Raw genomic sequence first — 13,808 nt, forward strand, 5'->3', positions numbered from 1 at the left:
TCATTAATTGTAACCTAAGTGCTGTGTACAGGGTTTTGTGCTGGAAGACTTGCCGTGGGTTGGGCTGGCGTTCTTTGTTCAGTTTTGGTGGCCAGAGGTGGTTCGGGTGGCAGCTGAAGCTGAGGCAGCTTCTTGCTGTGCACAATGCTGGTGGTCCCATGTCTTCAAACCTGCCTTCCAGTTTCCCCAGCAAATGCTCTGCTGCTCCAAGTGCAGGCAGGTTTGGCAGCCCACGGGGAAAGCTCCATGGGCTGTTCACCTTCCTGCTCTGCTGAGATCCATCTTTCCTCCTGTGTCTTACAGGCCCGGGGGGGAGCTGGGTGGCCAGTGGGCCTGCACAGCCTGGCCATTACCAAGGGGCTGCTTGTGCTGGAGCTTGGATTGCTCAGGAGCAATAGCCAGAGCCCAGTTTGAGTCAATGCTGCAGATAACTGAAGAATCCACATCAAATATGGAAAAAACAGGAGTAAAAATCAATATAAGAAATAGCAAGTTCAAGGAGTCCTTTAACTTTCATCTAGTGTGATTATTTTGGAAGCAGCTTAATTAGGTCATTGTTCAGCTTGCTGATGTGTGATGTCCTGCTGATAGTTGCTTGCCCAGAACATGAAGTGACCTGGCCGTGGGGAAGGGAGGGGAAAAATCCCCTGGGCTTGTATATCTTGCCTTTCTTCAGAGCAGCACAGCCCCACGTGCCTTCCCTTTCACAACCTGCAGCAGCACATCCTACACCTACAGCAGTGATCCTACAGCAGAGGTATTTTGGTCAATGTGTGGAACAGCCCAGCATTCTTGATTCTTGATAGTGTGTGCCCTGTGGTCTGAGAGCACTCCAGGGAGTTTGCTACATTGGGATAGTATCTGAGACTGATCCCTGAGACTGCCAGCAAACATGCTTGCTTTGGGCTTAGGAGGGTGCTTCCAGCTGGGAAGCCAGCCAGGGTATTTTCAGGTGAGAAAATTACTAGCAGGCTTGCGGTGTTCCTTAAAGCCAGAGGCAAGCCCCTTATGTTAAGAAAATTACAAAGGTCAGGTTTTAGACTTGAGCCAAGCTATTATCCAGGCCCTGCTGCCCTGGAGCAAAGAGCCACAAGCCTCTGTGGCATGCCAGAGCAGTGCTTGGGGACTGACAGCCTGGCATAGCTTGACAGTTCTTTGCAAGTGCCCTTTGGCTACTTAAAATAGAAGTTTTGTGGGAGAGGGTGCATTTCTCCCTTGTGCATTACAGGAGAGCCCCAATCTGGGGCAGTATTGCTGTAAGGCAGTGAAAACTGTGTGATTTTGGGATCCTCACTGTGCCTGTGGACACCCACTGTGCTGTGAGCCATTGTCAGCCCCCAGGAGCTTTGTCAGCTGTTTAAAAAAAAAGCCTTGCCCTGTGTGCAGGGAATTCGAGCAGCTAAGAGGGGCCTCTCCATCTGGCTTTTCTTTTTTCACCTTGCAGGCAGCATGCATTATTTCTGGATGCAGCCAGCCTACCTTGCATTTATTTAATTTCCCTTCTCTAAACAGACAGAAGTAATCCAGGGAAGTAACGGTCACAAAACCAAACATCCGGCTCCACATCTCTGTGTCACAAACCCTTACAGCCTTACTGGTCCAGGGGAGGGGATGTTTGGGGCTGAAAGTGCATTTCCTGAATGTGTTTAACATCCATACCGGATGTGCTATAAAAAGCTAAATTTGTGCTTGTGAGGGACATGGGGGTGGTTGGAGGAGAATAACTTAAACACTTGGCTGTAATTAAAGCCAGGAGTACAAAACAACCCACCCAGTTCTCTCAGCAGGCTTTGCTAGAAAGGTCAGAAGGCCTTGGTTCCCAGGGATGTGATGGTTTCCCAGCCTTCACATTATTCCATCGTGTCCCCCCGTGACACCCAGCTAGGCAATGTTCTGTGGGCAGTGGGTATTGGTTTACTGCAGAGGTTTGGGGTTGTGATACTCTGTTCCAGTTGTTTCTGTTGTGTTCTTGGGTTGTGTTTGGCTCTCACTGATGCCATCAGGGTATCAGATCTGATGAGGAGACCCACCGATTCCTTCTCATTTGCTGTCCCAATAAATGGGTGGAAGGCTCCCAGCATTCAAAAAAAGCCCTCCACCCACCCAGCTAAGCCTTCTTGCCTGTTTGTGTTTTAGGGCTCATTTCCTATCCTTAACCACTGCTGTAGGGCCTTTTGGGGACAGCAGGGGTAGCTCGTGGCTGTAAACCTGATGGAGGGATCAGTCAGCTTGGTGGGCATTCCTGGTGCTCCCAGAGCTGCTTTCTGTCCCCTCCCCAGGCCAGGCAGGACCCGTGAGCTGAGTCCCTCATCCTCTGCACTAGTAATCCCATTTTGCAACCAGCATTTCATATTCAAAGGCTGTTAAAGCAAATGAAATCCTCCAAGAGGCTTATTGCAAAATGACTGTGTGCATGTACTTGTGAGACACCACGGGGGGTTGAGCAGGGGCTGGGAGAGCCCTGCTCCGACCAGAGCCCTTCGGTGGGAGCGGCTGCGACGTGCCCATCAGTCCCGGGCACTTGTCAGGGCACAGCAGTGTTCCAAAGGGAACAGTGCTGCTGTAGCAGTCCTGAAAATGAAAAAGATGTACTTGGTGGATCTTATTTGAGATTCTCCTCTAGGCAGCTGTTTCTACATGGCCTGAACAGGAGCCAGGAAGAAAAAGAGGTTTTTCACCGGCTTTGTTCTTGCTGTTGCTTATTACCGAAACCATTTGTAATTAAACATGGACTTGCTCACTCAGCCCAGCTGTTGCTTTTCTGTTTGATCCTGCCTGAAATTACAGTGGTGGATGTGTGACCTCCTAGGCCTTTTCATGCCTTGTAGGCTGGTATAAACACAGGGTACAATTTGCCTTTGAAGCAGGCAGCACCGCTCCCACGGAGTTCAGGAGCTGCTGTGCTTGCTGACCCTGGGGCTGAGTTGGGTCTGCAAGCGTTTGGACCTTGGTACAAGACCCAGCAGGAAGAGGCACTGCAGGAAAGCTCTGACCCAGACACACATAGTTGCCCTGAACAAAGAAAGCCAGATAAATTGTAGCCTGTTCATGATGGACGCCTTCCTCCCTGAGCATACGGTAGAGCAGTTCACATGGACTGACCATTAAATGGTGTGAAAAGCTTCAGGCCTTTACTTTTAGAAGTCCTTTACTCTGCTGCTAATGTTGGAGTAGAGGGACTCCAGCAGCAAGACGTGTTCATGTCTTCTCTCTGACCTTCAGTGTGCAGGAGGAGGTATGATGGCATTCTTTGTGGGAGGATAGGGATTGTGGCAGAACCTGGAATATGTTTGCAGCATCCTCTTCTGTAGTTTCTAAGCTAGCCTTCCTCTCCAGCCTGGCTTCTCCTAGGAGCTACTTTGCATCCAAAGCTTTATCTTGCAAAAGATGTTCTTTCTGTGTGAGTTGGCTGGACCTAATTGGATCCCTTTGCTGTCATGACCAGATCTGGTTACCTGAGATCGTAAGTGGGCACTGGTGAGGCAGGCACAGGGTCTCAGCTCCTGGAATCCTCAGATGATCCAGAGCAAGTGCTGCAGCACTCACATGCCTCCAAGGAGCAATTTCATTTCACAGCAATCCCACGGGCTTTTTCTCTTCAGAAAGCAGAAATTGAGTCCAATTTCAGCTCGGCATCAACTGCAGTTATTTAGCTAAAACTCTTGCATGTTTTTCTTGTACAGGCTGAGTAAGGATGCAAATAAAACAAGTAATCAAGACCTTTGGGGGAGCTGGAAGTGGGGTTTTTTTCAACTGTCACTTAAGCACTTGAATAGCTCTGTTCTTCCTAGTGAATTCAAGGCTTCTCATCTTTCTCCTGCTCTTCCCTTACTGTGCTCCAGAGAGTGCTGTTCTCCCAGACGGAGAGATCCAGCCCCTTGCACCACAGCCAAACGCCTGGATGTAGTAGCACATGACATATTTTTCTGTGAACAAGATGAACCAGCTAGGGGCAATATTCCTGTGCCCTAGAGCTAGTTTTACTTATTTCCTATTCATGCACTTCAGTTGTGAAAGATTAAATGTGGCAGTAGCTGTTCCAAGTGAATAATTTCTCTTCAGGTCTTAGATCCTTTGTTGTTATTATTTTTGTTTTAATTATTCATTGTTAGTGTCTGTCTACTGGTTTACAGGTATCCACTCCTTGAGTAAATGTGGTAAAGAGACTGGGTAAGTTTTTAGAGTATCTTGGTTTTATTTGCTAGGGGAACCAAAATAAATTACCCCATGGGGTTGAGTGTGGAAAGATGTTTGTATGTGTGGGGAAGGGGAGGTTTGTCATCAGGGAAAATGATCTCTGGTTCAGTTTTGGAGGTTTGGCTGTGGGTGAGAGAGCTCGGCCATTTTGGGTCTTTGCCTCTTTTCTGAACAGTTCTTGCTCTTGATTTTACGTTAAACCTTTTCCATAAGAAACAGAGCTCTGAGTGTGGGAAGTTTCATACTCGCTCTCCCAGACTCAAAGCAAAACGTGCACTGAACATCCTTGTTTTAAACTAGTCTCTCAGGAGCAGTCCTTTCTTGTTCTCAGGCCAGATGAGTCAATGCCTTCTACCCCCGCCTCTGTTTTGCAGCAGAAATGAATGAGAATTCCTGGCCCCGTTCTGTGCTGTGGCCGTGCTCACACGCCTGTGGCTGCTTTTCCTTGGGGATGGCATCTTACTGGGAAGAAGTTTAGCAGAGCCTGTACAGCTCTGTGCCTTACTCCAGTCCTGTGTCTTCATGTGGCTGAGCTGGATCCCTGGGCTGGACTAACTGGGATCAGCTGTTTCTTTTTCTAGTCTCCTTGGAGGTTCAGCAGAATGGAATCTCAGCTATTTGAGGACTTACATCTCCAAAGCATCTGTCTTATAAAATACAAACAACCCCCCACCAGTCGGGGGCCTTTGATAATTCCCCAATGAAAGTTGTGGGGCAGTTTTCCCTTAGGGTAGTACAGGTTTTATGAGGCTTATTTTAATTTGCTTTCATCTCTTGGATCATGAGCATTTCTCTTTCTCCCTCTGTGAAAATGATTGAGGAAATTAACTGCTAATGGGGAATGAAGCCAGCTGTATTTTTATTCCAGACCCCTTGCAAAGTTGCGAAGAGAAACCCCTGTATCTTCCCATGTGGGACTTGGTCTGGTTGGAGTGAGAGGTGAGAAGGGCAGCCTTGCTTTATGGATAAAGCCTGGGATTGAAGGTGAATGCTGAGCTCCTGTTCCCAGCTGTGCCGTGCCCTGGGGGTGTGTCTACCAAGATTTGTTTCCACTCCTGTTTTATTTTGCTTTTATAGTGCTTCCTTGCATATTAACTGAGCTGTACCATGTCCCTTGAGTGTCTCCCCCATACCAGATGCTTGTGTTACATCCTCTTGCTTTCCCACACTCATGTTCCTCCTTTTTTCTCATGTCAAGGAGCAAGTTCAGCTGAATCATTCTTCATAAAATATGAACCAGCTAAGTAAGGCTGGAGTGATAGTTAGAGCAGAGCGATGCTCTCTGCTCTCAGGCAGTCCTGTTGCCCCAGGCTTTTCACATAGTAGTGGCTTCATTCATGGAAAACCTCATACTAGTGGCCTCATTCACGGAAAATCTGCACACCAATATTTTCCAGCACGTTTGTTAGCCAGAACTTTGATCTGCACGCTATGTTGTTGGCCTCATGCAGGACTGTGTGTAGAAAACAGGCATGCCCAGGCTGGCTGGATTGCTATCAAGATGTGAAGTCAAGCAATTAAGGTTAGTTACCAACTAAAATGCCAGCTTTCTCCCTTCCTGCCTGAAAGGAGATGTTGGTGTGACTCCGAACTCTTAAATGGGTGCTTGGTCTCTTTTCAGAGCTCCAGCCTCTTCAGTTGGCAGCAGTCTCTGCCATTGCTCTTTTGTTTGCTTCCAGAAAAAGCCTGAGAGAGGCTGAGCAAGTGTCTGCCCTGGCTGTGGGGATTTCCTCTGCTGTAAGGATGGTTAGGATGGCTGGAGTTCACTTCAGCTGTTGCTGTCCTGGTGTGGAGGTGGCAGAGCCCCCCATTTCTTGCACTCCCTTAACTTATTCCTCAGGTGAACTGGTGCACAGCCTGAGCTGAAAGGCACCTTAAACAAGCTCCAGTCTGTCTCAAGCTCTCCAGGGTGCTCTAATCCAGTCTGCCAAGCCACCGAGTACTTTGTTTCCCTATCCGAGGAGTTTCAAAGCCTCACTAATGTGTTGGGTTACAGCCCAGTTGTCTTTGCCCTGGAGCCTTTGCTGCAGCGCTTTTCAGAGTGCACAGGGTCCTTGGGGCAGTGGCTGTACGGAGGGACCCTCTGCAGAGGCAGATAACTGGGGATGTGTTGGCAGCAGATGTCCCTCCGGGTGTGCAAGGACATGTGTGAGATGCTCTTGTACCCGCTGAGGCAGGAGTGGAGGGAACAGATTTATTTGATGTTTCTGTTGGAGAGCACTCTTTTTTTATCTGGGAATCCCAGAGGAAGATGCATTTTGTGTCCTTTCTTCTTATAGCATCTACTATTGATTCTTCCCTGTGAGGGTGGGGAGGCCCTGGCACAGGTTGCCCAGGGAAGCTGTGGCTGCCCCATCCCTGGAAGTGTCCAAGGCCAGGTTGGACAGGGCTTGGAGCAACCTGGGATAGTGGAAGGTGTCCCTGCCCGTGGAAGGGGAGTTGAAACAAGATGATCCTTATAAGATCCCTTCCAACCCACACCATCCTAGGATTCTACGATTATCAGCAAGTAATAGTGGATATATATGAGTTTGGTCTGACCTTGTGCAGCAGCTTTGATACCCTTTTGGGAACTCATACTTCAGTGCTGTTGCTCTAAGCCTCCAGGCAGCCAGTGGACAATAATGACGCCTGTTCATCGCCTGACTGCCCGGCTGGAGAACAATGATGGCATTTCTTGAAGTAACAAGTCCTGGGCATGTGCAGGGTTGGATTGTAACACTTTTTTTTTTTTCCCCCTTTAAGCTGCAGGCTTCAGAGCAGCAGGCCTGGGTACAGCACCCGTGAATGTAAGCACAGAGGAAACTTGTACCTTTTGGAAAATACCAACAGAAAGCAAATGGCTGGTTTTTAGATGCTTGCCTGTTTTGCCTTGAGGCTGAGCATGTGTATGCACCCTGTGTGCCAGCAGTATGTGCAGGCTGCTTGGAGCTGGGCTCAGATGCTGGTTTGGCAGCAAGGAGGGGGTTAAAGCGAACCCGCAAAGGCTGGCTGATTGCAGCTCACAGCTTTCATAATGCAAAGCCTGTGGGAATTCAGCCGGCTCCATCTCCCCCCACCCCCCTTCCCGGCTGCTAGAGGCAGGATAACCTTCCTGACTCCTGCATCCCTGCCAGCACGGCTTGCACAGGGCAGCTCTGCGAGAACCCAGCAGAGGCGTAAGCGTGTGAAAGATGAGATTATTAAACTTTCTTGGGGGAACACTGAAAGAGTCATTTTCCAGCGTGGCCGTGCTGTTCCCTTACGTGGCTGGGATGCAGCACGCCTGCCTCTTCATCTGTGACCCGCAGGTTTCCCGTTGCGGGGCGGCCGAGGAAGCAGCTGGCACATAGGATATCTCTGACTCTCTGGGGACTGGGATGCAGGGATGGCCTTGGCTTTGCCGTAGGCTTTGGATGATGCACAGCGGAGTCACTTAGGCCAGAAATCATGAAGGTGGCTCAGCAGTGGTCTGTGCAGCCCTGGGCACACTGACCTGTGCTGCAGCCAGGACACTGCGATGTGCACCCTGTGACCAGGGGCTCTGCCTCACTGTGTAACGTTCAGTATCAGAGACTGCTGAACAGACACTGCAGCCCAGGGCCTTTTGTTGTACGAGCACCATCACGGTGTTTTTCCTAACGTGTAAAATCCCTTCTCCCTCCCTGCTGTTTGCAATAACCCTTTGGAAAGCTGGAAGGGCTCTCTGTTTCCTTCCCCGCTCACACGCGTGCACTTGTGAGCCTCGCCAGCACTGTTTGGCTGTTTGCATTGGGGGGACTTTTCTCTACTTTCCCAAGTCAAAGAAGAGTGTGTAGCATTTGTTTTGGAAACAAAAACACTGCTTGAGAATTACATGGCCTCTGCAAACAGATCAGCACAAAACAGGTCGTGTGCTTTAGACTGGCTCTGGTGACTGCACAGGATAGCCATCTCCATCCTCACTTTTCATGGCCTGTGTTTTTAACAAGGACCCTTAAGAAACCTTTGAGGGAGTAGTGTGGTGTCACCTTTACTAGTCCTACGGGACAGTCAGGGTGCTTAGCAGCTTTCCACTTGTCCCTGCTGTGATTGCAGGGCAGGGTTTGAATCTTTTTTGGGGGGCAGAATATCTGCACTCAGAAAAATTGGTATGGTTTTTTATCCTGACTTTTCTCCAAAGCCTTTGGGAGTAAAAGTTTATTGGTGAATATTAGTAAGAGGTTGTTGGTCATAGCTGTTGAGGGACACTACAGAGCTGTCTGCCTTCCACTTCCTTTGTTACAAACAAATCTCTCCTGGGAAAAAATTGCCCATTGCCTCCTTCTTTTAGCACTAGGTGGGCTGGACGGGAAGTAGGTAACAGTGCTGTTACAAGGAGTGCTTTCCTGTCTCTGCATGGCACAGGAATCCTCTGGTCAGCTTTTATACCTTCCTGCTCCCCTGCTCATGTTGTGCCAGGTCCATAGGCATTCATGCTGCTTTGTCCTTAGCTACTAAAGTAGTCTTCGACTAGTATGTAACTCAGTGGCACTGCTGGGGAAGCTTGGCAGGGACTGCACTGGCACCATAGACACCTGTAAACAAATAAATGAGTGGTGTCTTTGGCCGTGGAATTTCTGGCCACATTTTTCCTTTAGGAGGCAATGAAGTCATATTGACAGGGCTGAGAACATAAATCCATGCAGGCTCTGCCACAGGTTGTGGAAAACCTTGAGCATGGTGTCCTGGGGCTTAAAACCCGGACAGAAATTGGCACATTCCCTACATGTGCTCATCTTTGTGCCAGAGCTTCTGCTTTGCTTGATGTATGAAAGGCTGGGAAGGGGATTGGCTGGATATCAGCCATTGCAGTCTTCATTTCTTGTGTCAAACTTATAAACTGAGGGAGCCTGGGATGGTTCTGGAAATGCCCAAGTAATGCTTTGTCTAGGATTCCCAAAGAAATCTCTGCAATTGTCTTTTCCCATTTGATGTGATTTTCCTTCCCCTTCCACACCTCCTGTGTTGTAGTCTCACACTGATTGCCAGTTAAGAGAACCCCAGACTCTGTTGGGTGTAACTTTACTACAGGGCACAGCCCTGAACTGGAGACTTGGCAAGGCAAGCTGGATCATCTTTCCAACAATCCCATTCTCAAGGTGATGAGGAAAGCTTTGAGGGTGCCTGTATACATGTTGGTGGATGGGCTTCATGGTTTACAGCTGGATATAATACATGGGAGGAAAAACACCTTCACAATATGCAGATTTATTGTTGCTGCCTGCTCTATAGGACAGATGGCTCCTCAAGAAGATCTGAGGCCCTCATCCCATTGGAAGCCCCAAGAGCTCAGTAGCTGGAAATTCAGTGGGGTGAATGCTTAAACCCTGCTTTTATGTTGGGGTGGGGACCTCAGTCAGCTTGTATACTTTTTAACCAGTAAAAGGACAGTGTCCAGAGTCATGCTAAATTATTTGGAGTCAGATCTGTTCTTGTGTCATGGGTTTACTCTGGCCCAATTTTTTAAACCCCCACAAAATTGCTAAAAGGTGAGAGAGGTTTCACAACAGGCAAAAACAGGCTCAAAGTGAGGAATAATATTAAAATTATTCCTATGCCAAAACAGTGGCCTTTGTTTGGCCTTTCTGGTAAAGGATTGTAGCTAATTTTGTGTTGAAGACCTCAATAAATGAAGAATCCTCCCTTTCTTTGAGGTTAATTAACTGCGGCAAGTAATTGTTGAACAAATTGAAACAGTTACAAATATGCCAGAACTTCCTAGAATACGGCAAATTGCTTGAGCTGTGCTTTTGTGGGTTTTATTTAGGTGTCACTAGGACTTGGTTGTGTTTATGCCTGTTTAATATGGAATAGGTTGCTGCTGCCCCTCTTGCTCTCCAGTTCTCTCCAGGTGTCTGTCTCTGAATTTGAGGATGCACAGTGGCTGATTTATGTCATTTACCGGCTTGACCAAGGGCAAACTCTCGAACTGTGTAGCTGTGAGTGATTCATCTTTCCTCCTCATCCATGGAGATAAATGTCAGGATGGATGTCAGCTGTCTGGCTGATGCATGAGTGAATCTGCTTCTGTATGTGCACCTTGAGCCGAAAGTACGTGCATGAATATTTTACTGTTTGTGATAAACCTGGAAATGCAGATTGTGTTGGAGAAAGAGGCCTCCTGGTTTTAAATATTGATATCAATATAACAGGGTAGTGGCTGTGACAATCTGGGAGCCTTGAAGCCTTGGCTCAGAGATTATGCTGAATGCCTTGGGGAATTCAGTGGTGTGCAAAATAAAAGAAAGGGCTTTGCAAAGAGGAATAACGGACGGGGTCCTCTGGGGTCCACAGGCTCTGGGGCTGAAAAGGGGAAAGGAAAGATTCGGGCTGAGTCTTTGGAAGAGGCCCCTGACAGAGGTTTTTATTCAGTTTGATTTGCGATGTAACAGACAAAAAAGCAGCTGCCCAGAAACATAGGCGCCTGTGGATTGATTGCTGTGGAGGGAGAGGGGAAGACCCCGTTCCTTGGAAATGCTGGTGGCACGGTGAGCTGGATGTGGTAGGTCCTCATCTCTGGAGCCTCGGTTCGGAGGGTGCAGAGTACTTCTGTGTGGTTCCTCATCAGCTAATCAAGCTGAACAGTCATTCAGAAGGCACGCTGAGGGCTGAGAAACTTTGTAAAGTAACTTTTAAGTGTTGTTCTCATTCTCTCCAGTCCCTTTAGGACTTTGAGCCACATGTGGAGCTAATACGCAGTCAGACACGCTGGCGTTCCTGGGTGGGCAGTTCCTTTTCCCCGTCACCCCTCACGCCTTGTGAATAAACTGGAACGGGCCCACGGCCCCCTGAGCTGGCTCCACACAGAGCATACCTGCCAGTTCTCAGAGGGCTTACTAGCACAGCACAGCTTTGTGCAGGATGAGCTGTGCTGCTTCCAAATCCGAGCTGGCTTTGTGCCTTCCTGAGCCTGGTCTAATCAGGTCTCTCCAAGTGGGATTTGCTGGGCAGTGCCCGTTGAGACGCACGGGCTGGTTGTGTCGCAGCGAGTGGAGGTCTGACACTTCGGGCACTGCACCCCCTCTGCTGCTGTGAAAGTGGGGAGCTGACTGGAGGATATTTTCTGCATCTCAGCACTGGTTTTTATGTTAACTGGTTGTAGTAGGTGTAGTCTACAACATAACTAATAGTTGATGGTTATTTAAATTTGCAGGTTGTTCCAATGTAGGGCATAGCTCTTTGCTGCAAGAAACCTTCAAAATGCAGGGGTGGTTATTGATGAGGGTAGCAGAGAACAAAAGAGCACAAGTGGGACTCCTCTGGACAAGGTAAAGCTGCATAGGAGGGGATGCATCAGGGAGTGATGTGGGAGCTCCTTTTTGTGAGTTAGGTGTGTATGCTGGTTGCATACACTGCCCTGTAGAATCTGAGATGCTCAGCATGTTTAGTTGGTAAAGGAAAAGCAACCTTATAAAAATTTAGGATAACCATCTTCATGTAAAAAGCGAACCCCAGTGAGAGGCTGCAGGGGACAGGGAATGTCAGGAATGACAACCCAGTCTCCTAATTCACCTGAAGTTTCACTCAGTGAAACTCCTGTGGAGATAGTAAATGAGAAGAAGTTATTTTTCTCTGCCAAGTTCTTTATTTACACATAAAAGCTTTTCATGTCTTCTGGCAAAAGGTACTGTTAGCAGAGTGGTCCTGTGCATGACACTTCTTTCAGGCTGAGGCTCTGCTGCAGCATCAGCCAGACGATCTGGCCACTGGCTGTTGTGTTCCCACCATCCCTCCCACATCTATGGTCGTTGGATCTCTCTGCTGAGCTGTTTCAGTGCACTTAGCTGAAACCAGCCTGACTGCCAGCATCGCATGCTAAAACAGCTCTGCAACAGCTGAGTGCTGGAGCCAATGTCCTCAAAGTCATGGATGGGATTTAAATTGTGAAGGAACTTCATTCTCAGTTAAAGAACTTAATCTTTCCCAAACAAGGTTGTTTTCTCAAGGCAGGAAAGGGCAGCAGTAGAGGCAAGGTCCTGAATAAAACAGTCCCTTTGGACAATGGCTGACTTGCAGTATGTCCTGTTTTAGAAGCTGCTCTGTGTGTATGTGTGTTAAGGTTACTATTAGGATAGCATCATCTTTTGTTGCACAGAGTTGCATGTAAAAGTAGTTCACATCCCAGCAGAGCATCACTAGAGTCATGTACACGTACATGGAACTGCTGGTGCCCACAGTCCGTGCAGCCAGAGCTCACTCAGGCCTAGGACATGGTGATACCATTTTCTTCAGCTTTTTAGTTAAACTGAGACTTGAATTCCTTATATTTCTTCCCACATTTCTTCAAAGCTCTTATGTCCACCCCTTCCCCCACTTCAACTTTCCCTAGTAGATTAGAGGCTGCTGGAAAACATAGAGCACATTGTGAAGTCCAAAGCAAAAGCTGACTCAGCGATCCTTCCCATTTGGGCTGCCCCTGTTCATGGAACAGGAGGTTAGCCTTAAAATACTTCTGCCAAAAAACACTGCTGCCCATTTTATTAGCTGTTGCTGTGTCCTTTAACTTAGTTTCTTAGAGAATGTAGTTTTTTAAAGGATGTAGTTTACTAGTGCCTTAACAATCCAGAAAAGAAGGTTTTCTTTTCATGTGCTGGAATAATTCTGATCTTTCTGTAAGAATCATTTGACATCTTGAGTGCCCTTTTTCCACTGGGGTATCAAGAAGTTACGCAGGCTCAGCCTAGTTTCATTAATGGATTTAAAACAGGTTTGGGCAGAAGACAGCCAAGCACATCAGGAATGGAACAGAAAATATTCTTCCTGAGTCCAAGAGCCTGGAAACTGCCTCTCACACCAACTAAAGCAAACGACAAATGCTGTTTTTGTTGTAATCTGAAATTGTTCTCTTTTCTCTCTCTGCCACATCCACTGTGTGCATTAGTGCATAGGCTATTTATTAGCAAATTTAAAGCCACAGGCACCAAACTATTGTGGGGTCACCTTGGGGCCCCTGGACTAGAGGAGGAACGTGCTGCATTAAAAGATACTTACCAAAGCAGCAGAATTCAGTCTCTTGATCGCCTTGGCTACAGCTCCAGGTACTTATTCATGCTTTTCCTTTTAACCCTTATTTCTTCTCCCTTCTGATCTGCATTTTTGACAGGTGATTATTATCACTAAAAGAGCTGACAGCTCTGGTAGTCCCAAGTGCTGCAGAAGTCCTGGTTGTAATGCATGCAGCTGTGACTTGTCTCAGACCAAAGCAGAAGCTTGTCAGCATCAGACCCAGACCCAGGCTGTCAGTGTGCAAATACCTTCCTTCTGTGCTGGAAGACTGTAGGGACACTCAAACTGGTTGCTCAGGATGTCTCAGTTAAGCCATGTTCAGAGTTGGGATAACTCTGCACAAATGCTTGTGCTACTTTGAGACGTGTTGATGGGACAAAGAATATTCTTAGAATCCTAGAATTGGAAGGGATGTGAAAGGGATCATCTAGTCCAACCCCCCTGCCATGGGCAGGGACACCTTCCACTAGACCAGGTTGCTCAAAGCCCCATCCAACTTGGCCTTGAACACTTCTGGGGATGAGACATCCACAACTTCTCCAGGCAAGCTGTGCCACTGCCTTGCCACCCTCACAGTGAGGAATTTCTTTTTAATACCTAACCTA

The 13,808-nt window shown here is 47.8% G+C and overlaps 1 protein-coding gene across 1 annotated transcript in view; it reads left to right on the top strand.

The window, feature by feature from the left end:
- Positions 1-13,808, top strand: part of CFDP1 (craniofacial development protein 1) — a 57,284-nt gene that overhangs the window by 15,671 nt on the left and 27,805 nt on the right. The window lies entirely within an intron of this gene.

Source organism: Pseudopipra pipra, chromosome 14 (assembly GCF_036250125.1).
Source record: "Pseudopipra pipra isolate bDixPip1 chromosome 14, bDixPip1.hap1, whole genome shotgun sequence".
Lineage (NCBI taxonomy): Eukaryota > Metazoa > Chordata > Aves > Passeriformes > Pipridae > Pseudopipra > Pseudopipra pipra.